The sequence below is a fragment of the Acipenser ruthenus genome, chromosome 6 (assembly GCF_902713425.1).
Source record: "Acipenser ruthenus chromosome 6, fAciRut3.2 maternal haplotype, whole genome shotgun sequence".
Taxonomy (NCBI): domain Eukaryota; kingdom Metazoa; phylum Chordata; class Actinopteri; order Acipenseriformes; family Acipenseridae; genus Acipenser; species Acipenser ruthenus.
This window is the reverse complement of record NC_081194.1, coordinates 16,086,651-16,114,087: the sequence shown is the minus strand read 5'-3', so window position 1 is coordinate 16,114,087 and position 27,437 is coordinate 16,086,651. Positions and strand designations below refer to the sequence as shown.

The 27,437-nt window shown below is 36.9% G+C and overlaps 1 protein-coding gene and 1 long non-coding RNA gene across 3 annotated transcripts in view; one reads left to right on the top strand and one right to left on the bottom strand.

Annotated features, from left to right (window-relative positions):
• LOC117411332 (sodium/potassium-transporting ATPase subunit beta-1-interacting protein 2-like) overlaps positions 1-27,437 on the bottom strand; it is a 212,119-nt gene that overhangs the window by 81,024 nt on the left and 103,658 nt on the right. The window lies entirely within an intron of this gene.
• Positions 20,130-27,437, top strand: part of LOC131737262 (uncharacterized) — a 28,673-nt gene continuing 21,365 nt past the window's right edge. The window contains exons 1-2 of the long non-coding RNA XR_009328849.1: positions 20,130-20,493; positions 21,050-21,261. This is a non-coding gene — a long non-coding RNA (uncharacterized LOC131737262). The remainder of the gene's footprint in view (positions 20,494-21,049; positions 21,262-27,437) is intronic.

The following is a 27,437-nucleotide window of genomic DNA, read 5'->3' as shown; positions in this document are numbered from 1 at the left end:
GAGCTATTTCTGGCAGAGGCATAAAATTGTCATATAACTGTATTAAGGTGTCCTATAGTAACAGTTTTCAAGTCTGTATTTGTGTTACTCTCACTCACCCAGTCATAAAAAACTCTGACCGCCCAGTTGGTTTGTCGTTTCCTGGATGCTCCATTTCTATGAGATTCTATCTTGTCTAGTCCCTCAGAGTTGATCTCCAGGTGTCTCTTTGTTTTCTCTCATTGGGAGGTGCTGTCTGGTCTCCTGGCTGCTCTGTGTTTGAAGGCTATTTAAAACGAGGTAAACTTCACTTCAGGAATTGTGTAACTTATTCTGCGTTATTGACAGTTGTGGTGGATTGATATGTCTGTCTATGTTTTCAGTGAGGAGTTTGCCGGTACTAGATCTGTGATGTTATGCTGGGATAACATCACGGGTCGAGTGCAAGGCTGACCAATCAGAGCTCAGGAATATTTCTTGCCATTGTATAATACTGTTTTACAGCCTGCTAAAACTTGTGCGTAATGTGTCCATCTCCCAAATTAGTCAAGTAATTACCAATTGGGAGATGGACACTTATAAAAAAAAAACAAAGCAGCTGCTCCTGGGAGGTTGATGAGAGTTGGAGAGAGTTTGGAGAAAGGAGATAGAGAGACAGTAAGAATTATACTAACTTAAAAAAAATGCTACTTGTGTTAGATTTACACCAGCACGATACTTGTTTTAATCACTGTCCCTTTTGTTTTGGGATTGTGCCTTTTGTTTTGTGGCAAAGTGTTTTGTTTCTGTTTTTGTTTAAACCATTTATTTATTATTAAAAACAAGCGCATTTGTGTCTCAACCCGCAGTATTGGTGTCGGTCTCTTCCTGGTCTTACGTCACCACCAAGCCATCGTATCACACAGCTAGAAAAATAAATAATGAAACAAATATTTCTCCAGCGTCGATGGGTATAATAATGAGACTAATCAAAACCTCACTTCCTATGTTGTAATGAACTTCCTGAAACATGTTTGAAGTATCAGTAGTGTAAAACATACCAGCATGTGCAAGTAGTTTACATTCTAGTCTGTGTCATTCTGTTCCCATGTCTTACAATGAACCAGCACCCATGCTGTTTAACACATACACACCAATAGCTGGTAGAGTAGAAAACAATCCAAGCAATTCTTTCTGTGAAATTATTTTATTTTTAACCTATTTTACAAGTAGGACTTAATCAAAAACCCTGGGATATACCAGCATCCATTTGATGGTAAAGACCTTAATGACTTCTGTGATGTGTTTTAATAACACACCACTGAAGGCAAGGAAGAGAACAGACAGTGCTTTGTAAGTCCGGAACTGACAGGCTATATTATATCTTCAAAGAGATGTCAACCTTCCTGTCTTTGCTAATGTTATGAAATGCTTTTTTGAAAGATTTTTTTTATGGGTCTTTTGGACCTGCTGGTACTTTTACAATTGTATCGTTATGCTAACAGGAAATGTTCCCTTTCCAGGAACCACGAATAACGTCTACCAATTACCACACATCCTCTGGAATTACCACAGCGCTCTGGAAATCACCCTTCTGTTGTTTAGAAGATGCATCGTCCTCAATCAATGCACAGCATTTTATTTATTTATTTATTTATATATATATATTTATATATTTTTTTTTTTCTGGGGTGTTTCCTCAAGAAATTTCAGATATGACTACAGCTGGCAACCAGTACCAGAAAAGACACAGGCTGTTGCAAATTATCTGTATTCCCATAAAAGCAAACTTAGGAATGTCATTATCCATCCGCCATATTGATGGCAGAGTAACAGATCATGTATAGAATAACTCTAAATGTAATTTCAAAACAAATATTACAAGTAAACTGCTGTACAATGTTTTAAAACATACATATAATTGTTTATAAAACAGTATCATTTTAGATTTTTACCAGTACCTACTTTCTTGGATACATTAGCATTTCATATGGCACACTTCTTTTCTCTGGGAACAGTTCAAATAGATTTAGTAGTCGCCAATTGATTTTTACCCTGTTTTTTTCCAACATATTGGGGGGAAGGAAAACAGATCTTTCACCACTTAGCAATCACAATCGTCACTCCAGTCAAGAACAGAGGAAAACTACCATGAATACCTACTGTATAATACCAAGCTTATGGGAAATCTAGGGTATTGCCACAACTATCCCAGTTGTTTCAGCGTCATTAAAACTATTTTTCTGGACAGGTCTAATTACTAAAATCAGATATAAAACAATGTAATATGTGTGCACATATTAGGGGATATGTTGTCAAGTGAGAACAAATCTTGTTCTCCTTGTTAGAGAGGCAAAACATTAATCTTGATCATTTGTTTCAACGTTTTTTTTTTTTTAAATTAAATTGACATACAGTATGTGATAACCTCATATGGTCACTGAGGTCTGTAGAGCTACAGAATCCAAAATTATGACCCAAGCGAAGTTTGGATATATAAAATAAAACAACCATTTGAGAAGAAAGCTTGACACACCATGTTGCTAAAAATGATAACAAGGACATGATGAAATACTTTCCTGTCCTGCCTTAAAGATGGCCATGCATGTTGTTAGTGAACCCCAAATAACTGCAGATTGTTTTAATTATTATTTAACCGACTTGTCTCAATACTTGGCTGTGAATTGCAACGAGCAACCTCAAGTTGTTGAGTTTATGGGGGAGGAAGAGGTCCAGGACCTTATGTGTAATCAACACAGGTTTTGCTTATATCCAGTCACAGATCAACAGTCCACCAAAGCCCAAGGGCCATAAATGTGAATGAAGGGGGCAGGTGTTAAGGCTTTACTCCTCAGCGCTTTTGCAGACTGTATATCTACAAAAAGTGCGACATTTTTTTTTCCCCACGGATTCAATACCAAAATTTCCAACACTTCCAGAAATGTAAAGATCTTGGAAAAAATAGCAATTGACTGTTACAGCAGTTATTAAAACAGCTTGACACAGACAGACAAAGACATTTTTCAATAATGCAATAGTGGTTTCTGGATAATAAAATAGTATATCGATATTATTTACATTCATTCATACAAAATAAATCTGCCAAAGCAATTCTTAAATGTTATGACTGTTCTATCTATATATATATATATATATATATATATATATTAATAATGGTTTCCTATAAAGAGCCTTTTCTATAAATCTAAAAGCTGGTCAGAAGGTGTCAGTTCTGATCAGTATCAGTATTTTTTCTAAACATGTCCACTCATTCTACATTGAAACTTCCTTTACCAATGAAAATGTAGCCATGGGACAGTTGGAGGGAAAAAGCAGAAGACACTAGGGAGATTAAGAAGGATTTGCGAAGTGAGAAGTCCAAGAAAGTGGTGATTCATTTTTTCTGGTTGAGCAAACCTGTAGTAAAATGTCTAAAGATAGATACAGAGATGCTGGATTAGGTCAGACAATCATTCTATTGCTAAATGTTCTTGCCTTTATTACTCAAGTAAATTATAAGCATGTTTAAATGCAGAAAATAAATCTTGAGCACATTTTTATGAAAGCTTCCACTTCTCCATTCAATTACTGTATATGTTTATGTGATTTCTACACACCAGCTAGCCTAAATAAACGCATACTGGTCAATGGCACCTATAAAAAGTACATAAAAATAAGCACAGACTGTATAATAGCAACAGAACTTTTACATGCAATTTTGAAAGAGGGACTTCTGTCAACACTTGTCATCTCAAACCAGCGTTCATGGGTGATGGTGCCCGCCTAGCCATTACCAGTATAGCAGAAAAATCAATTGGGGTTAGTTCGTCTCATCTCGCTCCAGCGAATCCGCACTGGGCAGGCGCCCAATGAGTCCAGGTGGATTCTTCCAAGGCCTGGCTCCAGAGTTCAGAAGCTTGATGATATCTGTTGCTTAGTTCCGACAGATGAAAACAGGAAATCGACATGATAGCAGAAAATGGTCACCCCTTGATATGCAAGTCTACGGATTGGTAAGTGGGTTGTAGAGAGGAGGTTCAAATTCACCAAAAAACTGGTAAAATATTTATAAAAATGTTGTACTGTTACACTTCCATGATCAACTAAGCTACACATGAGATGTAGTATCAAAATGTCTTCATCTTCATTATAATACAGTAAAGTAGAATTTTCAGTAAAGCAGACTTTTCTTCAGTCACAAGATCAATCAACTTTGTTGTTATCTCTTGCTCAACTTATACATCATAACGTTTCAATCAATTGTCCTTTGGGTGGGTTTCATTTTATCCAGTTGTTTCATATACAGTACACGGTATTGCTTTCTTGTTTCTGCTTCCACCCCTCACTATACTGCGGGTTCAGATATATCGCAGTTCTGGAGTTGGCTCCCCATTTTTACAGTTTAACTGCGCATGCCTCAATATTATTCACCACATTAGATCATCGTATGGGGCTCAAACGTCCTCAGAACATCCACGTGAACAAGAAAAACAAGCAGAAAAAAGTAACCGATTACTTTCCCTGACTGACTGACTCTACTGTAAAAAACTACTGTAACAAAAGTAAGTTTTTACTTTTGATTTGCTCATGTAATTTTGTTTAGTAATACTGGTGCAGCATGTAATGTACTGTGACAGAAATACAATGATTCTTGGTTGTAAATCTCCTTCCCGACCTGTGAGGGCGCTAAGCAGGGAGAACAGAGTTCCTTGGATGGGCTGGCCTGACAGTTCTTTCCCAGGGTTCAAGGGAAGTTGGCCAGCCAGGAAGGGGGTGAGACTCTGTTGCAATAATGCATTGACCCGGAAGGGAAACGATGTGGCAGCTGCAGATTGGAGAGGCGGTTGCACTCATTTACCAAGGGGTCATGTGTGACAGCATAAAAAGGGATGGAGAATCGTAATCTGTTCCTTCGCATTGGTTTGTTTTGAATAGAACCGAGAAGGACTGTGAGAGACCCTGTGAGAAACAGTATCGTGTGTGTTGTGTTTTGTTTGTTTGTAATTTTCTTTGTTTGTTAAATTACGAGACAGCTAAACATGTTTCTGGAGCTGTCGCTGAGGGCCAGCACTAAGCCGGAATATCACTTCACCACTGTCACTAAATAAACTTGTATCCCCACCACGAGCACTACTGCACGCACCCAGGACTGGTGACCGTGTTAGTATTATTGTGGGGCGGATATTGTGTTTATTATTTGGCACTATAATCCCGTCAGCGTTTACCCCGTGCAGTACACATTGTTGTATATTGCCGGGGGATTCTTGTTTGGTGACCAGACCTGGATAAAAAGTCCTTTCCAAACAGGATTACAAATCTCTGTCTGTTTCATTACTCCACTGCACCTGCATCCAGTCAGCCACTTTGCCACATGTACGCATTACTTTTACAGTTTGCCATGTAGCATACAGTGATTGCCCATTTTCTATACCTGTAACCAATAAAGTGCAATTAAATGCTTATTACAGTTACACTAGCTGTTTTTCTTTGTGTTTCTTGATGTATCGCTGTCCTCGTTATAACATTGAGGATTTATATTGGACCCTGACGCCTCCGATAAAACGAGAGAGTGGTTGTACAGTATTTGTTAGCCTATTTGTTTTTCTATGGGTCTCTCGCTATACCGCGGCCCTCGATATATAGTGGATTTATATTGGACCCTGACACCCGCGATATATATAGTGGGTGGTGTATTAGTTTCCCTTCATTTTTGGGGAATTGACCTGGCCTTCCCACGATGTGTATACAGTTGGCATGTAGAGCAGGTTTGACATACAATAAAGTAATTGTTAGTACAATAAAGTCTGATTTTAGGACAATATAAGACTGTATTGATTTGCTCAAATTCAGCTCTACATTTTTTTTCTGCAGGCTGCACTAAAGTGCTACCCAGGCAGAGAATACATTGTTTGCTACTGAGCAGTTTCAATGGCAGTGGATTTGTTACATCTGGAAGGCTAGAACCTTTCTTGGATGAGAATGGTCCATCACATCCCTATACCCCTTAATTTAACAACCATGACCTAACAATATAAGCAGCATACAATCACAGCCCAGATGTACTGTACTATATCTGCTTTTCCATACCACATAGAATTTTCAATTATTAATTTCTCTTTCTCATTTGATGCTGTTCATTCATGCCTTGGGGGTGGTTTCTCAGCTCAATGTTCCTGCACCTGCTCCTCGGAAAGCAATTCAGAAGCAGCTAGACAATACTCGCTCTAGGCAACCATGACCACTGAGCTGTGCCCTCTGTCTTGGCAAACTCATTTTTCAATTATTTTTAGGTCACAATGTTATTATTGTGATTAGGGTTCCTTTTCACAAAGCTTTTCCAAATGGTTTTTGCCAGGTTCTCTTCTCCAACAAGTGCATCATTTTTTTCTAGCTTACTCTTGTCATTTAGTATACCTTTTGCATATATATGTAGTATCATGTAATATCTGTGGAAAGTGAAGGCAGTTCTGTTAGCTATGTTGTTGAAGCTGACACCCTGGGATCCTTCAAGAAGCTGCTTGATGAGATTCTGGGATCAATAAGCTACTGACAACCAAACGAGCAAGATGGGCTGAATGGCCTCCTCTCTTTCTTATGTTCTTATGTTCTTATGTTCTATACAGGACTGTACGTACGGTTAACACAGAAAAAAAGGTAACATTGAAAATGGCACATAAAGTAGTCTACAGCCGTGGAGAAATAGCCACACAAAAAGAAATTTGTTTTATCCAATTAGATTTTTTATTTCTGCTTGATGATTTTTTTTTTTTTTGTGGGGGCAGAAGCTCAAAAAATATATTGGATTTTTAGGAAAATGAGATCTAGCTGTTTTAGCAATCTGTCATATATATAATATTTTAATTAATTCGAAAAGCAGTGGGGAAAAAAATAAATCTGTTTTTAATTAATCACATAAAGTATGGAAACTGCTCAAACAACACTGTCATCACTTTTATTCAGAATTAGGGAATAATGTTGGCGCATCATGAGATAATTTTGTGCAAAGGTACCGAGCTGCCTTGAGCAGTTATTCTGTACTTAGCTGTGCGTTAGTCAGATTACACATTGTCAATGACAAGTGTTAAAATGTAACATTGAACATCCCAGAAACACTTAATTAAAACACTGCTTTGCTCAGACCATACACCTCCATTTTTCCTAGTGCTGGGACAATCTGGGACACTGGGGTTTTCATGTTTGAATATTACTTGTATTTGAATATTTTTTAAAATTTTGAATTAGCTGGAAAACAAAAGTACTATTTATATTACAGAAAAAAACAAACAAACATTTCAGCATAAAATAAACGTGGTACTCCATCAAATGACCTGTTAATGAAAGGTAAAAAACACTAACACACAGTAGAAGGTGTGCTACTTTTTACAGAAACGTTCATCATTTCTGCATTGGTTTCTTTTGTTTAATATAGTTCTGATAGTCATTTGAAAATTCTGTAATATAAACGAATATGAACATGGACAGTTTTGCTGCCGAATACACCCCAAGCAGTGTTTGTTTGGAAGTTTGTCCCAGGACAGGCATTTCCTGTCTTAAAAAAACAGAATACTGCCTAAATGTCAAGAATATTGTCTATTCAGCTCCTTCTAATCAGTACTTTATCACCATACTGAAACTGCTGAAGTAGAAAAGTAGACCGTACGTTCAGAATTCGTCAACAGCCACGTAGAAAAAACCCAAAACACAAACTAGGTAATCACGGGTGTGTAGTCAATTCAGATATATACAATTCCACAGAGATCTGGAGTAACAAATACTAATATCATTAAGACAACAAGGTCAAACCACAGACATATATGAACTTCGATGTGGACTACAATAATTATTCTTACGGTGATTTACAGATCAGTTTTATATATACTATATACTTGAGTTATATTCTATTTAGTATAGTACTGTTTCCCTTGATAAGTATACAATATGTGCACTAGAGGTACACGTTACTCAAGATGTGCATCAATGGCCGATCAGTTATACACAAGAAGAATATGAATGATTTCATTTGGAATAAATTATATTTGCTTGAAATTAAACTCATCATTAAAACAGGCTAGATGTACTTATTTTTTAAAAATTGCAATGGAGCAAAAGCCTAGTTATTATTCTTTTTCATGTATTTTTTCTCATACTCTTTCAAGCCGTGTCATATGGATAAATAGAGATTCAACAGCACCAGCAATCCTTCACTTCACAGAAATGTTCGGTGAAACTGGGCATTGACCCAGCTTGCAGAAGTGAAAGCTTTTACCTTGATTAAGTGAAACTTATTACCATGAATATATTTTTAAAATGATGTCACCGGAATTAAGGTGCTCAATATTAATTCCAGTCAGACAGAAGCAAATGTTGTATGGTTGCGATACGTGCCAACATTCCCATTCTGAAATCAAAATGGAGCCAAAGGTACACTATGAAAAAAAAGGGTCAATAACAGGTCACTTTCATCTGTAATGTATATAAATGGCTGGCCTCAGGATAGTGGCAAAAATATCAAAATCCTGCTTATATTAGATATTGTTAACTACTGACTGTGACAGATTGAAAGATTGTGGGAAGAGGGGGAGGGGGTGCGTGTGTAGAAGTAGCAGGTGTTAACCTATACTGTGAAAGTTAAAATGATGTACTGTTTTTATAGTTGAACGTTGTATACTTTTTAATGGGTTATATAGTCTGGCTACTTCTTCGATATTAAATCGGTAAAGCTTGTTAAACATTGAATTCCCCAAAAATTTGACTGAAATACATTTATATATGATAAACGTCGGTAAAACCACTTGATATTTTTTTTTTCTTACCAAAAATAATCATCTCTAGTTTGTGTAGTTTTTATACTTACTGTCTGTCCCGTCTCTGTTCCGCTCTGAATGGCTAGGGGTCACTGTCAGTCAAATCAGTGATCCGTTAGTACTGTAGTTTCACCCTGTTCTGACAGATCTCGTTGACTGAAGCAGTGCTAGAATGCTCTCATTCGTTTAAATGACTGTCAATCATCATGACCTGCACCGACTGTGCACTTTCATTTGCCAGCTACAGCGCCTGTCATTCAAAGCACCTACTTTGAAATTAGCAGGTTAAGGTGTAGGTAAGCTTTTGCTATAGGTATACGGTAAGTTACTAGTTTGATTTGAAAATGGGGCGCATGAGGAAAACACTTAATGAATATTGTGCACAGACCCTGACTGACGGCTGAAGTCTCCGCGGCAGGACGAAGCGGGCCCGTCTGCCCGGCCTTCCAGTGAAGCAAGAACGCGGTGGAGTGCAGACTCCGAATAAAAAGTGCAAGTTAGTTCTGTTCAGCTATCAAATGTTTTGTTCTGTGCATATTATTTTTACTCATAAATTTATATGATTATTATTATTATTATTTATTTCTTAGCAGACGCCCTTATCCAGGGCGACTTACAATCGTAAGCAAATACATTAAGTGTTACAATACAAGTAATACAATAAGAGCAAGAAATACAATAACTTTTGTTCAAGCAAAGTACGAGTGTGACAAACCACAATTCAATAATACAGCAGATAATAGTGATAGTTACATCAGGATATGATTAAATACAAAATACTACAGGTTAAACACTTGGCAGATTACAGTATCCTGAAGTACAGGATTAAATGCAGTAAAATAGAGCAAAATAAAGCACATTTAAATGAAGGGTGATAGTGTCCCAGGATACAAACAGAGGAGTTCTACAGGTGCTGTTTGAAGAGGGGAGTCTTAAGGAGGCACCGGAATATGGTCAGGGACTGGGCAGTCCTGACATCTGTAGGAAGGTCATTCCACCACTGCGGAGCAAGGGTGGAGAAGGAGCGGGCTCTGGAGGCAGGGGAGCGTAGCGGAGGTAGAGCCAGTCTTCTAGTGCAGGCAGAGCGGAGAGGTCGAGTGGGGGTGTAGGGAGAGATGAGGGTCTGGAGGTAGCTGGGTGCAGTCTGGTCAAGGCATCTGTAGGCTAGTACAAGAGTCTTGAACTGGATGCGAGCGGTGATCGGGAGCCAGTGGAGTGAGCAGAGTAGTGGAGTAGCATGGGCGAAGCGAGGCAGAGAGAACACCAGGCGGGCAGCAGAGTTCTGGATGAGCTGGAGCGGACGGGTGGCGGACGCATGGAGGCCAGCCAGGAGGGAGTTGCAGTAGTCTAGGTGGGAGAGTACCAGGGCCTGGACCAGGAGCTGGGTGCGTAGTTGGTGAGGAAGGGTCGGATTCTTCGGATGTTGCTCAGGAAGAAATCGACAAGTGCGTGCCAGAGTGGAGATGTGCTGGGAATAAGAGCAGCGGTCCAGGGTGACTCTGAGGTTCTTAGCGGAGGAAGAGGGAGAGAGTGTGGTAGATTCCAGAGGAACAGAGATAGAGAGATCAGAGGAGGGGGAGGATGAGGGAAAGAAAAGGAGGTCAGATTTAGAGAGGTTGAGTTTGAGGTGATGCGAGTGCATCCAGGAGGAAATAGCAGACAGACAGGTAGAGATACGGGAGGAGAAGTCTGTGTAATACACTTTTATATGCTGCATTTTCTATGGTTTATTTGAGGCATTTTTTAAAAATCTGTGTAGGATCTATATCTTTACAAAGTATAGCTCCACTGTGACCAAACGTTATTTCAATTAGAATGTTGGTAACCATGGTTTTGCTGCATGTTGAATAGGATAAAGGGTTTTCGCTTTTTTTTTTTAAAGCATAAAGGCCGATTTCACCCATTCTCTGCTTGAACTGAAAAATAAAGATCGAAAAAAACTAGTAAAGTCTTTCTAAATTAAATGTCAATTTTAATCATCGATTTTGCAAATAAATAAATAAATAAATAAATAAATAAACAAACTCTCCAGTATATAATGTTTTATTGTATTCATTGAAGGTATGTGGAAACATTTTCCTTGCTGCTACCTCTCCAGGTCATTCCTGTAAATGACATGTTGCCTCTCATTGTGTTTGGTTATTAGGATTTAAATAACAGTAATTATAATAATAATAGATATTGGTATGATTGTTGGTAGTGTAAAGGAGAAATGAGAACTGCCCTGTGATGTTTTTTTATTGTTTTTTTTTACTTCTCTGAACCTAAATAGACAGATACTTACCCCCCCCCCCCAAAAAAAAGAGCATTTTAGAAAGCGCCTTACTCAATATTATCAATAAATACAGCGTGCCACATCAAAGAAGCCAAATGTCTCCAAATGAAAAATACAATTACTGGCTTGTACACAATTTGTCATCCGAGTGCTCAAGGTGGTTTACTTGCCGGCAGCTTAAATAATCCAGACACAGAGTAGTCGTAATACGGATTGATTTTGGTTCAGCAGGATCAATACCATATTGTCAGAACAGTGTTTAATCTATCCAACTGAAAAAAAAAAATAAAATCTATTTGGCTTGTGAAAATATGGACAGCAAAGTCAACACTTAGGGGTTAATTCGATCTAACCTTTTTGCACCGCAATAGGGGAGACCGTAGTTTGCATATTTATCTCATCTAATGATTTATAATACTGCCAAATATCTCTGTACCACATCTCACTCATTTTTCTGTGCTTTTCACTGGACTTTTGCAGATCTTCTATTGCGTGTTTTTTGGGGGGCAGGTCAATATATTGAGGAACCAAATCAAAGAAAATCTATAATCCTCTCCAAATCTTTGACAGTTAAGGGGCTTTAATAGACAGTTCAGAAGGTGTCTATATACATCACAAAATGGCTGTTGATTTATTAGAACAGGATTTAATCTATTGGGAATAATTATCTGTAAGATTTTTTTTTTTTTTTGCATGACAAAGTTAGAATATATATATATATATATATATATATTATATTATATATATATATATATATATATATATATATATATATATATATAATCATGTAAAATGACATATAAAATTAATATTGTAATACACTGTGTGATAAAGTAAAAACATATTTTATGCTTAACTGTATTTAGTCATAATGTACACTGTTTTATAAATGCCAGTTTTAAGCCCAATACCTTACGATCATGTGTTTAATCATTCTGGAGATATATTATCGTTACTACCTCTTCAAAGATGATATACAATACACTGCAGGTTTATTGTATATCATCTTTGAAGAGGTAGTAAGGATAATATATTTAACACTTCTGCCTCTGTTATGCTAAAGTTATTTAAAATTGGATGTTCCGATCCAATTTTAAATAACTTTAGCATAACAGAGGCAGAAGTGTTAAAGGGACTAGGAGCTCTTAAAATAAACAAATCCCCTGGGCCGGATGAGATCCTCCCAATAGTACTCAAAGAAATGAAAGAAGTTATTTACAAACCACTAACCAAGATCATGCAACAGTCTCTTGACACAGGGGTTGTACCGACAGACTGGAAAATAGCAAACGTAATACCGATCCACAAAAAGAGAGACAAAACCGAACCAGGTAACTACAGACCAATAAGCCTGACTTCTATTATATGTAAACTTATGGAAACTATAATAAGATCCAAAATGGAAAATTACCTATATGGTGACAATATCCTGGGAGACAGTCAGCATGGTTTTAGGAAAGGGAGATCATGTCTAACTAACCTACTTGACTTTTTTGAGGATGCAACATTGAAAATGGATAATTGCATACGACATGGTTAATTTAGATTTCCAGAAAGCTTTTGACAAAGTCCCGCAAAAAAGATTAATTCTCAAACTGAACGCAGTAGGGATTCAAGGAAATGCATGCACATGGATTAGGGAGTGGTTAACATGTAGAAAGTACTGATTAGGGGAGAAACCTCAAAATGGAGCGAGGTAACTGGTGGTGTACCACAGGGATCGGTATTAGGTCCTCTGCTATTCCTGATCTACATTAATGATTTAGATTCTGGTATAGTAAGCAAACTCGTTAAATTTGCAGACGACACAAAAATAGGAGGAGTGGCAAACACTGTTGCAGCAGCAAAGGTCATTCAAAATGATCTAGGCAGCATTCAGAACTGGGCAGACACATGGCAAATTAAATTTAATAGAGAAAAGTGTAAAGTATTGCATGCAGGCAATAAAAATGTGCATTATAAATATCATATGGGAGATACTGAAATTGAAGAAGGGAACTATGAAAAAGACCTAGGAGTTTATGTTGACTTAGAAATGTCTTCATCTAGACAATGTGGGGAAGCTATAAAAAAGGCCAACAAGATGCTTGGATATATTGTGAGAAATGTTGAATTTAAATCAAGGGAAGTAATGTTAAAACTTTACAATGCATTAGTAAGACCTCACCTAGAATACTGTGTTCAGTTCTGGTCACCTTGTTACATAAAGGATATTGCTGCTCTAGAAAGAGTGCAAAGAAGAGCAACCAGAATTATCCTGGGGTTTAAAAGGCATGTCGTATGCAGACAGGCTAAAAGAATTGAATCTATTCAGTCTTGAACAAAGAAGACTTCGCGGCGATCTGATTCAAACATTCAAAATCCTAAAAGGTATAGACAATGTCGACCCAGGGGACTTCTTTGACCTAAAAAAAGAAACAAGGACCAGGGGTCACAAATGGAGATTAGATAAAGGGGCAGTCAGAACAGAAAATAGGAAGCACTTTTTTACACAGAGAATTGTGAGGGTCTGGAACCAACTCCCCAGTAATGTTGTTGAAGCTGAAACCCTTGGATCCTTCAAGAAGCTGCTTGATGAGATTCTGGGATCAATAAGCTACTAACAACCAAACGAGCAAAATGGGCTGAATGGCCTCCTCCCATTTGTAAACTTTCTTATGTTCTTATGTTCTTATGTTCTTCTTATCATGAACTATCCACTCAGAAGTGTGCAGTGCATTCTTTTTTCTTTATTTTCTTATTATTACAGGACTTGCAAGTGGGCCATTCCTGATCGTTTGGTGGTTTCTGAGCAGTTAACATCAAGATGAATTTGTTTATGACCAAAAATATTGTGATAATATATCTATTTTAAGGTCGGAATTGAACAATAATACAACTGGGCTTTGTATCTAATGTATCATTATTAATACTGTAGGCTGTCCTGTAGGCACACAAGTTTGCATTGGAAATGATAACATGCATCTAATTATTGGCCATTTATTTCATTACGTTGATTTCCCTATTTGAAAAATACTAGCTCCCAGTACAAATATGGTTTCTATTCTGTAATGATTTAAGCCCTAACCACAATTAAAAAAAATGGTTGGGTTAGGTATCCATTCTGGAATGGGTGAGATTGTCAATTTATCAGCAACATGTAGTTTAGTTTACTACCGGACGGTAATGCCCCATAATGTATGGTTTGGCAGCCCATCTGTATCTACATTCTGCAAACTATTAATATGAATGTGATTTGTTGGTGCAGGATAGCGTACACACACACAAGTAACAGTACATGTGTTGGAAAATATAATAATGCCACTTCACTTTACAGTATGTCCAGTATACAGAAATTTAGAAATAGATTTAAAAACATAATACTAAAAATGAAATAGAACTGGAATTTTCAACTGAGATTCATGAGAATCACTGGCATCAAACACTGTGTACTGTAGTGTAGGCTTATTGTGGGTCATTTACACCTGATAGCAACAAACTCATTTGTCTAAGATATTAACCTGTTCCAGTGGTATTCTAAACTACAGTGTTACACTGATTTATTTTTCGTTGTTTTTAGTTAATTTAGTTTCAATAACCTACCTGCAGCATTTCAGACAAAAACTAATAAAAGTGCAAGGAAAATAAGTGTGTTACTGTTACCTGTTTTAGTTTGGTTTAAATTTTCTCCAAACATGGCAGGAATTACATTTTGATGTAAAGACTGTGACAGGCCCAATGTTCGGTTTTGATGCTATTTTAAAAATGTCAAAATAGTACATCAAATAAACTTCAACTGATTGTGCAGCTGAACAGCTGAATTTGAATACCAATGACAACTTTACAGAGCTGCAATGGGAGTAAATAAGTGCTGGTCCCAGTTTATCAAAATGGCACCTGATGTTTTTAAAAAAATGAAATGTTGGGTTTGCAAATGGATTTATGTGAAGTTGATGCCCTCCATATATAGAATGATTTTGCAAGCTATGTCTGTCTGCTGTTTCACACTACTGGATTGAAACTAAAAGGACACCATGACTGAACTATGAATATAGTGCTTGCCACCAATCGTTGTAATGATGTCATAAGACACAAATTGAAGTTTCTGTTTCCTTTTTGTTGTACCAGGAATGGTGTACTGAGCATTCAATGTCTCTATGGATCCCACACCTTCATTTTTGGCTTACTTCTGGACAAGCTTGCACTGGTTGTATTTTTAGGCTGTAAATAAGCTCAGCCAGAAAAACAAACTGTATATACAAAGTGAAGCTGTTTCCAGCCTCTATAATGCTAAGAAACAAGTGCAATGGCTGACACCTGTGTCTAAACCATGAGGCCAATGTTTAAAACTGGAAATAATGCCAGGTTATTGTACATTACTTCACAGCTGTTTTCCTCTGAAGGGTGATGGAATTAAGATCTGCTAGATTAGTACAGTCAATTTTATATCATAGTCATCTGGTTACTAAGACAACACTACTGTAACAAAACCAAACAAAACAGCATCTTCAGTGTAAATAAATCCAAAATAATTTCTAACACTTGCAACAGATTTACGTATACGAGTTGGAGAACAGATTTATTTCCTTGGCCAAGGGATTTAAAATGTTTTTTCTTCTTAATTAAATATTCTTGCCTTTAGCAAGTGAAAAAAACGAATCCCAGAAACTAATTGACTCCTAATGAAACTGATATACTTGGTAAATTTTCACATTAGCCTCCAACTGTGTTTTTCCCTTCCTCGAGTTCCAATAACACAAAAAGTAAAATATTCAGTCATTTGTGTAAAACCAAAAATGCATTTTCCATTAGGGTCAATTAAGATAATTGAGTTGAACAATACCTAAGGAATAAAACATCATCCATGAAAGATTTGCAAACAGCACTCTATTTACATAAAACAAAAACTAAAAGTATATTGGGGCCAATTTACTTACATTATTGCTTGCTCAATTTGTACTTTAACGTGAACAGCAACTAAAATCGAGTAGTTTGTTAATGCCTGTGTTTAAAGTGCAGAATTCAATTTTGTTTTTGTTCAAAAGCAGCACTGTTTTCCCTATTCAATTGCAACATTACACAATTAGTACCATACTTATATTTAGCAAGCTATTAACAAAGGGCTCAAATTGCAAATTAGAACCAAAAGTAAAAACATTAACTTGTATAACCACCAAATGACTAATTCATCAGCACATTTACAATCATTTCAATGCAAGTTCATTTAAGACAGAATGTGAACATTTTCATTAAGATAACTTCTCATTAAGACTGGCATTTGGGAAGAAAAGGGGCTATAAGAAGCAATTAAGTTTAAAAGTATGCATATATTTAAGGCTGTTGGTTTTTTTTTTTGGTTTTTTTTCTTAATGTAGTGCCCTTGGTGTAGTTCTCAGTGCCCTAGACGTGTGTCTACCTTGCATAATGTATGCTGAAACACAGCTGTGCCCAAAACTGAAAAAATCCAAAACAAAATAAAGTTTTACTAACCACCCATTAAGGAAATTAAAATTTGGTCTGTGCACATCAACAGAAAAACACGCACTTGATGACACTATCGCAGTGTTCATCATCAGAAAAAGCGATCAAACTGGAAAGGTACATTGTTACAGTAGGAAGTGAAGCAGGCTTGCCCACTCATTTCTCTTGGTTTTGAGGGCTGGATGGAGTAACGCTTGCTTGTGGAAGACTATCAGTTTCACTTGTGTAGAGTCAATTTCAGCGTATTTGTCATTCTGGTGATCAGATTGCTTTAATCAGCTCGCCACACTGAAATTTTACTAATGGTTCTCCTTCCTGAGATACTATGGTTTTGAATCCAAGACAAAACATTTTAAACATAGCGTTTATGAAAGTATTTTAATAGCTTATGAATTAAATTTTTTTAAGAGTCTACTTGAAAGCATGACATTTTGAAAGGGAAGCATGAGAAATTGCACTCAATTAGTATGCTGATCTTAAACCTGGCATCCCCAGTAGAATTACAGCTCTGGATCATTCTTATATTATCTTCTTAAACACCTGGCATTACAAATACTCAACCTGCAACTGAGAATCTTAAATCCTCTTATAGAAGCAGGATGGCAAAAAAGGCATGAGATACATTTACTGTACCTGTACAGAGTTTGCCATTGTTAATTTACATTCATTTAAACTATAGATTTGAACAGATGAAAGACACAGGCTTATAACATTTTAAAAGCCATTTAGCACCATCAGCAAGATAGGATCATACACATGTGTTCTCTATGCCTAAGTTTTGCTCAGAATTGGTGATGGCTACAGTGCGTCAAGGTTACCCTTGGCAATGTGTCTAATATACAGTACATGCCTCTATCACTCTAACAAGTTTTAATCAGATGAGGTCGTGGGGATGTTCTTGGAAACGAGTGGATATAGAGTAGAATACCTTAAAATGACTACCAAAGGAACTGAACCACCCACTAAATGACCCTGGTTCCAGAGAGAGATCTCCATACCAATGGGACTGAGTGGTCAGAATTGAGAGCTGACCTTTTTACTTCATATGCAAACCAGAGGGAAGGTGTGACAGGATGGCTCAAGTGGTGATATACCCAGACCAGGAAGCTGGCACAGCGGCAGGTACTTGTGGGGTTGAAAGCGCTGGGGCATGTGTATTTATTTAAACAAAAACAACGATCGTAGAGCAAAAATAAAAGTTAAAAAAAAAAAAAAAAAATCTTGAACACTGACACCAAACAAATACATTGCTGGTCTCCCCAGCATGAGTAACAATTGCTTTCTTTTCATTTTACTTTAGTTTTCTCTCGACTCTCCCTCACACCCAACACACAAACAGGCACGCTTTATATATATATATATATATATATATATATATATATATATATATATATATATATATATATATATATATACACATATATATATACAGTACTGTGCAAAAGTTTTAGGCAGGTGTGAAAAAATGCTGTAAAGTAAGAATGCTTTCAAAAATAGACATGTTAATAGTTTATATTTATCAATTAACAAAATGCAAAGTGAGTGAACAGAAGAAAAATCAAAATCAAATCCATATTTGGTGTGACCACCCTTTGCCTTCAAAACAGCATCAATTCTTTTAGGTACACTTGCACAAAGTCAGGGATTTTGTAGGCATATAGTCAGGTGTATGATTAAACAATTATACCAAACAGGTGCTAATGATCATCAATTCAAAAACTGGGTGAAGAACAGCCAAACTCACCTAAAAAGGTGAGGTTGCTGAAGACAGTTTACTGTCAAAAGTCATACACCACAGCAACAAGACACAAGGTAGTTATACTGCATCAGCAAGGTCTCTCCCAGGCAGAAATTTCAAGGCAGACAGGGGTTTCTAGATGTGCTGTCCAAGCTCTTTTGAAGAAGCACAAAGAAACGGGCAACGCTGAGGACCGTATACGCAGTGGTCGGCCAAGGAAACTTACTGCAGCAGATGAAAGAACCATCATGCTTACTTCCCTTCGCAATCGGAAGATGTCCAGCAGTGCCATCAGCTCAGAATTGGCAGAAAACAGTGGGACCCTGGTACACCCATCTACTGTCCGGAGAAGTCTGGTCAGAAGTGGCCTTCATGGAAGACTTGCGGCCAAAAAGCCATACCTCCGACGTGGAAACAAGGCCAAGCGACTCAACTATGCACGAAAACACAGGAACTGGGGTGCAGAAAAATGGCAGCAGGTGCTCTGGACTGATGAGTCAAAATTTGAAATATTTGGCTGTAGCAGAAGGCAGTTTGTTCGCCGAAGGCCTGGAGAGCGGTACACGAATGAGTGTCTGCAGGCAAGAGTGAAGCATGGTGGAGGTTCCTTGCAAGTTTGGGGCTGCATTTCTGCAAATGGAGTTGGGGATTTGGTCAGAATTAATGGTCTCCTCAATGCTGAGAAGTACAGGCAGATACTTATCCATCATGCAATACCATCAGGGAGGCATCTGATAGGCCCCAAATTTATTCTGCAGCATTACAACGACCCCAAACATACAGCGAAAGTCATTAAGAACTATCTTCAGCGTAAAGAACAAGAAGGAGTCCTGGAAGTGATGGTATGGCCCCCACAGAGCCCTGATCTCAACATCATCGAGTCTGTCTGGGATTACATGAAGAGAGAGAAGCAACTGAGGCTGCCTAAAGCCACAGAAGAACTGTGGTTAGTTCTCCAAGATGTTTGGGCCAACCTACCTGCCGAGTTCCTTCAAAAACTGTGTGCAAGTGTACCTAGAAGAATTGATGCTGTTTTGAAGGCAAAGGGTGGTCACACCAAATATGGATTTGATTTTGATTTTTCTTCTGTTCACTCACTTTGCATTTTGTTAATTGATAAATATAAACAATTAACATGTCTATTTTTGAAAGCATTCTTACTTTACAGCATTTTTTCTCACCTGCCTAAAACGTTTGCACAGTACTGTATATATATATATATATATATATATATATATATATATATATATATATATATATATATATATATATATATATATATATATATATATAATGTGGCCATCTCCAAATTAACAACCCATTAATTAATTCAGAGACAACCACATTCTGCACAGGTTTAGTGGGATGGGGCTTTAACCCCATCCACGCTGCCAAACAATAACAAAGAAAAACATCGGATTTTAAATAGCAACCCATTCTTTTAAATAAACCCACAATATCACATTTAAAATCATACCATACATCAAGACAAATCACCACAATACATTTATCACAATCAGGGCTTTGTCCTACCCCTATTTATTATTTACTATTTCAAACATGTAGCTTTTCTATTTCAAGAAAGTGTTTTTTTATGCTGTAAAAGTAATAGTACAGTACAACTTTTTAAATTGACACACATTTTGATGAGAAGTCTTTCTCAGTATCTTTAAATATATATGTCTTTGTATTAATAGTATTAGTACATATTCTACCATTGTCTGTTTTAGATTTATGGATGAAGTAAACATAATAAGGCAAAACAGCTGTAAACCCTTGGCAAAATGGAACAGAAGACACCACTACTCATATTCTTCCCCTGTCACCGAGGTCGCGGATCAGAATCAGAGACTGACACAGCATCTGCTTTGCCATTTCAGCAGGGACAATGCTATGTTTTGTACAACACACTAGTTTCACTGAATCTGTTGCTCTAAAATTAACAGAGCTAAGACTGCAAATGTGACAAGTTTTGTATTTCTGTCACTACGGTCAAGTTGTTCTATTGACACATGAGAGTGTTCTTCAAGACAAACAGAGTATTTGGTTTCTAATGTTTTTCTTTGTTTTGTACAAACTGTTAAGATAAAGTAGGTACTACAAAGAACAGCTTATAGAGTTCAGTCCACCTCACTGTGCTTCAGTCACTCCTGCTGGTCAGGCTCCTTGCCAATCCAGACGGTGACTTCCAAGGATGGGCCTTTGTCTCCTGAATTCAGACTGGTGAAAAGAGGTTGGCTATTCAATCCTCCTGATCGGTAAGTGGATTGCAGCAACAAGGCAGCAGTGAAAGGGATATGTTTTGCTGGACAACACTAGTAATGGAACTTAACCCATTAAGTGCCACTGTCCTCATTTGAGGACAGGCTACTTTGTAATTTTTTGGAGCATTTTTAACTGACATCTCACCTGTTATTTAAATTTAGTCTTTAACTATATTGTTATGATAACTTACTCTAATTTTGTTAACCGCGAAAGTTAAGTCTAAATGTAATGTGTCAGATTACATAAATACAAAGAAAAACGAATTTGGTACTTAATGGGTTAAGTAAGAAAATCAAAGAATACAGCAGTGTACCAAACATTAACACTAGAACCGCCATGCGGCTCAATTTGGCCCATTTTGGATTTAAAATGTTAATTACTTTTCCTAAATATATGAATTAAATATTCAGATGGCGTTTGATAGCCAGAATCGCAAAAATTACAGTTATAGACAGTTCTACCTAGAACCGCCATGTAGGTCAATGTTTCCCATGCATTACAATACATTTTTTTTTTAATATAACGCATTTTTTTATTTTTTATTTCAAGCCTTGACTACCAGAGTGGATTTGTCAAGATGTAAACTCAGTGAAAGCCTAGTTGCATATTTTTCAATGTACCTGGGAGACAACAATCCTTCGTTTTGTTCCACAAATGCAGCTGGTAATATATCAGAAGGAAATATTTAATCTTGAAAGTAGTCATTTTGATTGGAATACAGCAAGCTGCACTCAGATGCACAAAGCAAACTGAAATGACAGGTAGGATAACAACTTATGTGCCTATAACTTATATGAAACATATGTTATATATTCTTTTTTAATATTACTATTAGAAAAAAAAAACATTTTGGTTTAGCAGGTTTGTATGTACCAGTTTACACAATAGTGTTCAATGGAACTGCATCTGTGTTTACAACACAGCTCCTGGATGCAGGCACAGTGAGCTGGCAGACACGTACTCTCCTCCATAGAGTACAATGCAGCCGTTATACCAGAAGTAGTGTTATATTTTCTTTTTATGTAGTATTAGAAACAATGATTTCGGTTTTATAGTTTTGTGTGTACATGTACCCGTTTACACCTGTACACAGGTATATGTACATACCCGTTTCTTTTTAAATGTATATTTTATTATATTTTTTCACTGTTTGTAGTCGTGCTGTATATGTGCTCATTTAAGAAATAAAGCTTTTATGTTTAATTTTCCATTTAAATACGGTGTTTCTGCAATGCAAATGTTAGATATGATGTTCATGAATAAACCTTTTCAGTTGTATCCGATAGTATGTCTTTAATTTTCATAATGAAGCAGTTTAAAAACGTATGGGTCACAGTGACCCACATGGCGGTTCTAGGTAGTTTGAAAATCCGGCGGTTCTAGTGTTAAGACAATAACTCTATGCAGCTTTACTTCAGAAGTCACAGAACATCTGTATGACAGCCATATTATTTCAGAGGCCAATTCATGGTCAACAACGCATTTAGCATTAAAAGTTTATGCTAAATGGTTTCCAAGATAACTGACACTGGTGGACGTTTTGCAAATAAACTGTTAGGAAAGGGTTATTTTTTCTTGTATGACACCTGCTTCACCTATAGAATCAAACGTCACCTGTAGAATAACGGAATACAACTGTATACAGAGTATTAAGGCAATATCTCCAAGTGTTAGGTCTTTATCATCTTTATCAAACCAAAAAGTGGCACAGCCCCAATCTGGTGGCCATCTTAGGTCTCAGGTCAAACTAAACGGTACGGTTAGATTATGCCTGCAGCGGTTCCCCAGCAATAGTTACCAGCCTGAATGGTTTATGAGATATTCATGCTATATATGGCAATTCACACACACACACACACACACACACACACACACACACACATATATATATATATATATATATATATATATATATATATATATATATATATATATATATATATTAGGGCTCCCTCCTAAAGTCCAACTTCCACTGCCTCAAAGTGGCAGGAAGGGAGACAACGGGTTCTCAAGTACAGCGGGGTCCCCTGATTCTGGCAAGTTCAACCATGTTGTGAAAACTTGAGTAACATACTCGGCCAAAGTGGAAGGGGCACTCACCAACCTGCATGGCCTGTGTGGTGAGTTATGGCCAACCCCCCCACTATGAAAGACAAAAACATGGTTCTCATTCCCCGGAGGCTGGACTACCGCTGACCAAGGCAGGCATGAAGGCAGAGGGTGCTAAGAATCACCGGGTTATGATTTTAGGTTGCCACCCTGGCCACGTACAACTGCAGATCTCTTTCAGGTGAAGCAAGACTTCAAGAGTTGGAAGAAGACAAATCAAGTGGGACATCGTAGGACTAAGCGAAGTACAGCAAAAAGACGAAGGACTACTAGAACTCAAGAGTGGACATCTTCTCTTCTACCGAGGCACTACAGATGGATGAACAGGAGGCATTGGATTCATTGTCCACAAGAGAATCAAGAATAACGTAGTAGAGACTGACAGCGCGTCAGAGTGGTTTGCAAGACTGATAGTGAAAGTTTCAAGGAAGTATGAACTTCAGGTCACCCAAGTATATGCACCAACAACAAGCTATTCAGATGAAAAAGTCGAAGATTTTTATGAAGAAGTACAAGAACTACTCGAAAATGGGAAGAGCCACTATAAGTTCATCATCTGTAACTTCAATGCCAAAATAGGAGCCCAGCAAGAAAACGAGAATTCGGTCGGCTAATTTGGACATGGCGACAGAACTTATTCATCATGAACATTACTGGTATAGTAAGCAAACTTGTAGACGACACAAAAATAGGCGGAGTGGCAACACTGTTGCAGCAGCAAAGGTCATTCAAAATGATCTAGACAGCATTCAGAACTGGGCAGACACATGGCAAATGACATTTAATAGAGAAAACTGTAAGGTACTACACCCAGGCAATAAAAATGTGCATTATAAATATCATATGGGAGATACTGAAATTGAAGAAGGAATCTATGAAAAAGACCTATAAAAAAGTCCAACAAGATGCTTGGATAAATTGTGAAAAGTGTTGAATTTAACCACTTCAACTCCAGATGTAAAAATGAAACCCCTTCCCATGTACCAGATTTTGAAAATAATAATAATAATAATAATAATAATAATAATAATAATAATAATAATAATAATAAAAATAATAATAATAATAATAATAATAATAATGATGTTTTCAGACCTGTAATTACTATAAAATGTTAACATATAATGAATAAAACACAAATAAATGACCTAAACTGTGTTTTTCATTAACCCTTTATGCTGCTGTGTACTACATACCCATATTCAATATAGAGATAAAAACACGTTTTTTGTTTTTTTTTTTAACAATGAAAACAAAAACGCTGCTAATAACGCTAATAACAATAATAATCAGTAAACAGTAATTATCAAATAAAAATCAAACAACATCAAAATGTGTGCCATTATCGACTTGCTCTGAGCCATTTATTGAAATGTTCAATACAACAGAACCCGGGGTTGTCTTTGCAACCACTGCACATTTTACTTGTGTCTTTTCTTTTGTTTTCATTTTCGTAGCAGACCCTGCACTTTTGTTGCAGTCTCTGCTTCCCTTGTGTCAGAGGGATAGTCACAAATGTGTGTACACAGCTACTTTGCGCAGGCATTGTGATGGATCTGGCTGCCACATTGCCTGTACCCAGTGCTGTGTTTTGATAGTATTTCGTCACAGCACTGCCATTTCAAACCAAACAGCTTCCCATTTGCAGCTGGCTTACCTGTAAAGTATAGCATGCTCTTTTGTTTGTATTGTTTGTACCATTCTTGGCTCCACATCCTCTTCATCATCATCACTGAGTGATAGATAAGTGCATCACTGTCGCTGGTGTCAAAATCCTCCAAACCAACTTCACTCCCGTTGCTCATTATAGAAAGACCACGTAAAAACGATATAAACTACAACTAAACAAGTAAAACTAATAATAAAACATATACTTGAAAAAGTTGAATGGCTTCCCGCAATATATGTCAGTCTTCTAAACGCCCACAGGTAGATTGGAATCGCTACATGACACGCAATTGGATACAAATGTCACCTGACTCTCCCCCGACTTTCATTGCACATTCCACAGTACTAGCACTGCTTTAGAGAATAAAACCTGAAACGCTAGACTGAGAAACCGATCATAAAATAGAATGGGAAACTTGACGTACGCAGGTACAGCATGGTACTGTAAGTGGGTTTTCATTTGACGTACGTGCGTACATCATGGTGTTGAAGTGGTTAAATCAAGTGAAGTAATGTTAAAACTTTACAACGCATTAGTAAGACCTCATCTAGAATATTAGGTTCAGTTCTGGTCACCTTGTTACAATAAGGATATTGCTGCTCTAGAAAGAGTGCAAAGAAGAGCGACCAGAATTATCCCGGGTTTAAAAGGCATGTCGTATGCAGCCAGGCTAAAATAATTTAATCTATTCAGTCTTGAACAAAGAAGACTACGCGGTGATCTGATTCAAGCATTCAAAATCCTAAAAGGTATAGACAATGTCGACCCAGGGGACTTTTTTTGACCTGAAATAAGGAACAAGGACCAGGGGTCACAAATGGAGATTAGATAAAGGGGCATTCAGAACAGAAAATAGGAGGCACTTTTTTACACAGAGAATAGTGGGAGTCTGGAACCAACTCCCCAGTAAGACCGCAGACCCAGTAAGTGATAAGGTTTTATCAGTATGCACATTTTGCGGAAGAGTTCTTAAATAAACAATATGGCATTCTTATCAGTACGTCAAGTACCTTAATGTGTGCTCAATATAACTAGACCACTGGGTAATTGATCATACTCTGTTTGATAATATATTATATAATATAATATATAGCACCTTTTTACACAGAGAATTGTGAGGGTATGGAACCAACTCCCCAGTAATGTTGTTGAAGCTGACACCCTAGGATCCTTCAAGATGCTGCTTGAAGAGATTCTGGGATCAATAAGCTACTAACAACCAAACGAGCAAGATGGGCCGAATGGCCTCCTCTCGTTTGTAAACTTTCTTATGTTCTTATAGCAAGATGAAATAAGGAAATACGCCGGAGCAATGTGGATGAGGGACGCATCAGACAGGCTTTTGTGGAAAAATCTTGGGGAGGTCATCATCCAAGAGTGGATTGCAAAAGGCTGAAGATGATGATGATGATGATGATTTTAGGGCTGACAAGTAATCGCAGTTAAGTTCTGCGTTTAACGCGTTCATTTGTTAATCGCATTGCAGTGTCTTAAGCCTTTTGGCACACCGTACTTCAATCCCAGCCGCGGCAACATTATATTGAGTGTCTGAGTGCAGTTATTGTTTAAATAGAAAGTTAGGCCCTGTTCACAGTACATAACCGATCTTGAGAACCATACTCAAAACCATTCTAATTAATCCAGCTCAAAGCGTCCATCCTGAAGTACCGTTTCGTGTTTAGTCGGGCTCAATGCGTCCACACACATTAGAATAGTTTGGTTACAGTTCCTAGCAGTGCAATGAACAGTGGAAATTAATACAATAGTATCTCACCATGCACTGTATTTTATTTAAAAATAACGTGGTATGCTTCATATTAATAGAGGTGCATATTGCTAAAAAGAAATAAAACAATTATTTGGGAAAAAGTAAATGCGAACACACTTTATCAGATGACATCCCTTTAAACAAATTGAGCTGATTCTGTTTTAATAATTAAACTCAGAAAAAAAAAACAATTAATTACAAAACAATCTTTGTTTTTACTTCGATATATTGCCTGCACCTAATTCTGGTCCCCTTAATTTTATTTCAAACAGAGCTGACAAATTACGTGAATTGTTCATCCCGATCCTAGTTTTAACTCGCATTGCATTTTTGCAGTTGCCTAATTTAACGTTGTGCTTTTGTTATTTTCCTCACTAGTTTAACAGAGATGTCCTGACAGTTTTTTTTTTTAAGCATAAAAATGAATACCAATTGCGGAGTGCACACTGATAGCAAGTCCTTCAGGCGCCAGCATTTCGACAAACATACCGCAAAGCATTTTGGGATATTGGAGGATACACAAGATATACATACACACACACAAGGTATTCCATTGGTTTGTATACAATGTCTGTACCAATATCTTTTGGAAACAAGCCCTGGCAGCCCCATAAGCATTGTTTCTAACTATTAGACGTACTATTTACAGAATACTTAAAATCTGCTGCTACAACCATGATTAATTTATTATTAATAGCTTTTTAATTAAATTATACCAAATAATGTTTTTATTTATAATGAAGGGAACATATACTGTGTCGCCCAAATGGTATACTTTAATTAAAATACTATTAATAATATGTTTTAAATTACATATTAGTTACAGTTGGATTACCACTGAATTAAAGCGATTTCTATCAAAAAACTTACATCCTGTTAATACATTTTTTTTTAATGGTTTTGCTTTACGTACTTGGGCCAATGCCAAAAATAATTAATAAATATTTGCACGGGGGAACCGCGATCAGTCTCAAATACATAAATAAATACATTTTAAATGATTTCATTTACAGTTAAGGATAATAGTAGCATCAGTAATAAAGCAATTTTAAATTAGATGGAAGTAGTAATTGTATTAATTTAATATGCGATTAAAACCAAGATTAACTAATTAACTTTTTTTTTTTATTGCTTGATAGCCTTAATATATATGCTGTAAGAATTCAGTGCGTACAGTAATGAGAAGCAATATACAGTGTAGCAGAATGATTAACATGAAATAGAGAATAAATATATATTTTAAGCTCAGTTCTTGACAGAATGGCTGACTGGAGAAAGCACTAGAAAACAAATCTATTTCCTCCTCATTATCATCTACTAATTCCATCAATGGTCCAGGTTCTTTGCATACTGTATATTGACAGTATCCAGTTCACCTTGCTACAGTCACA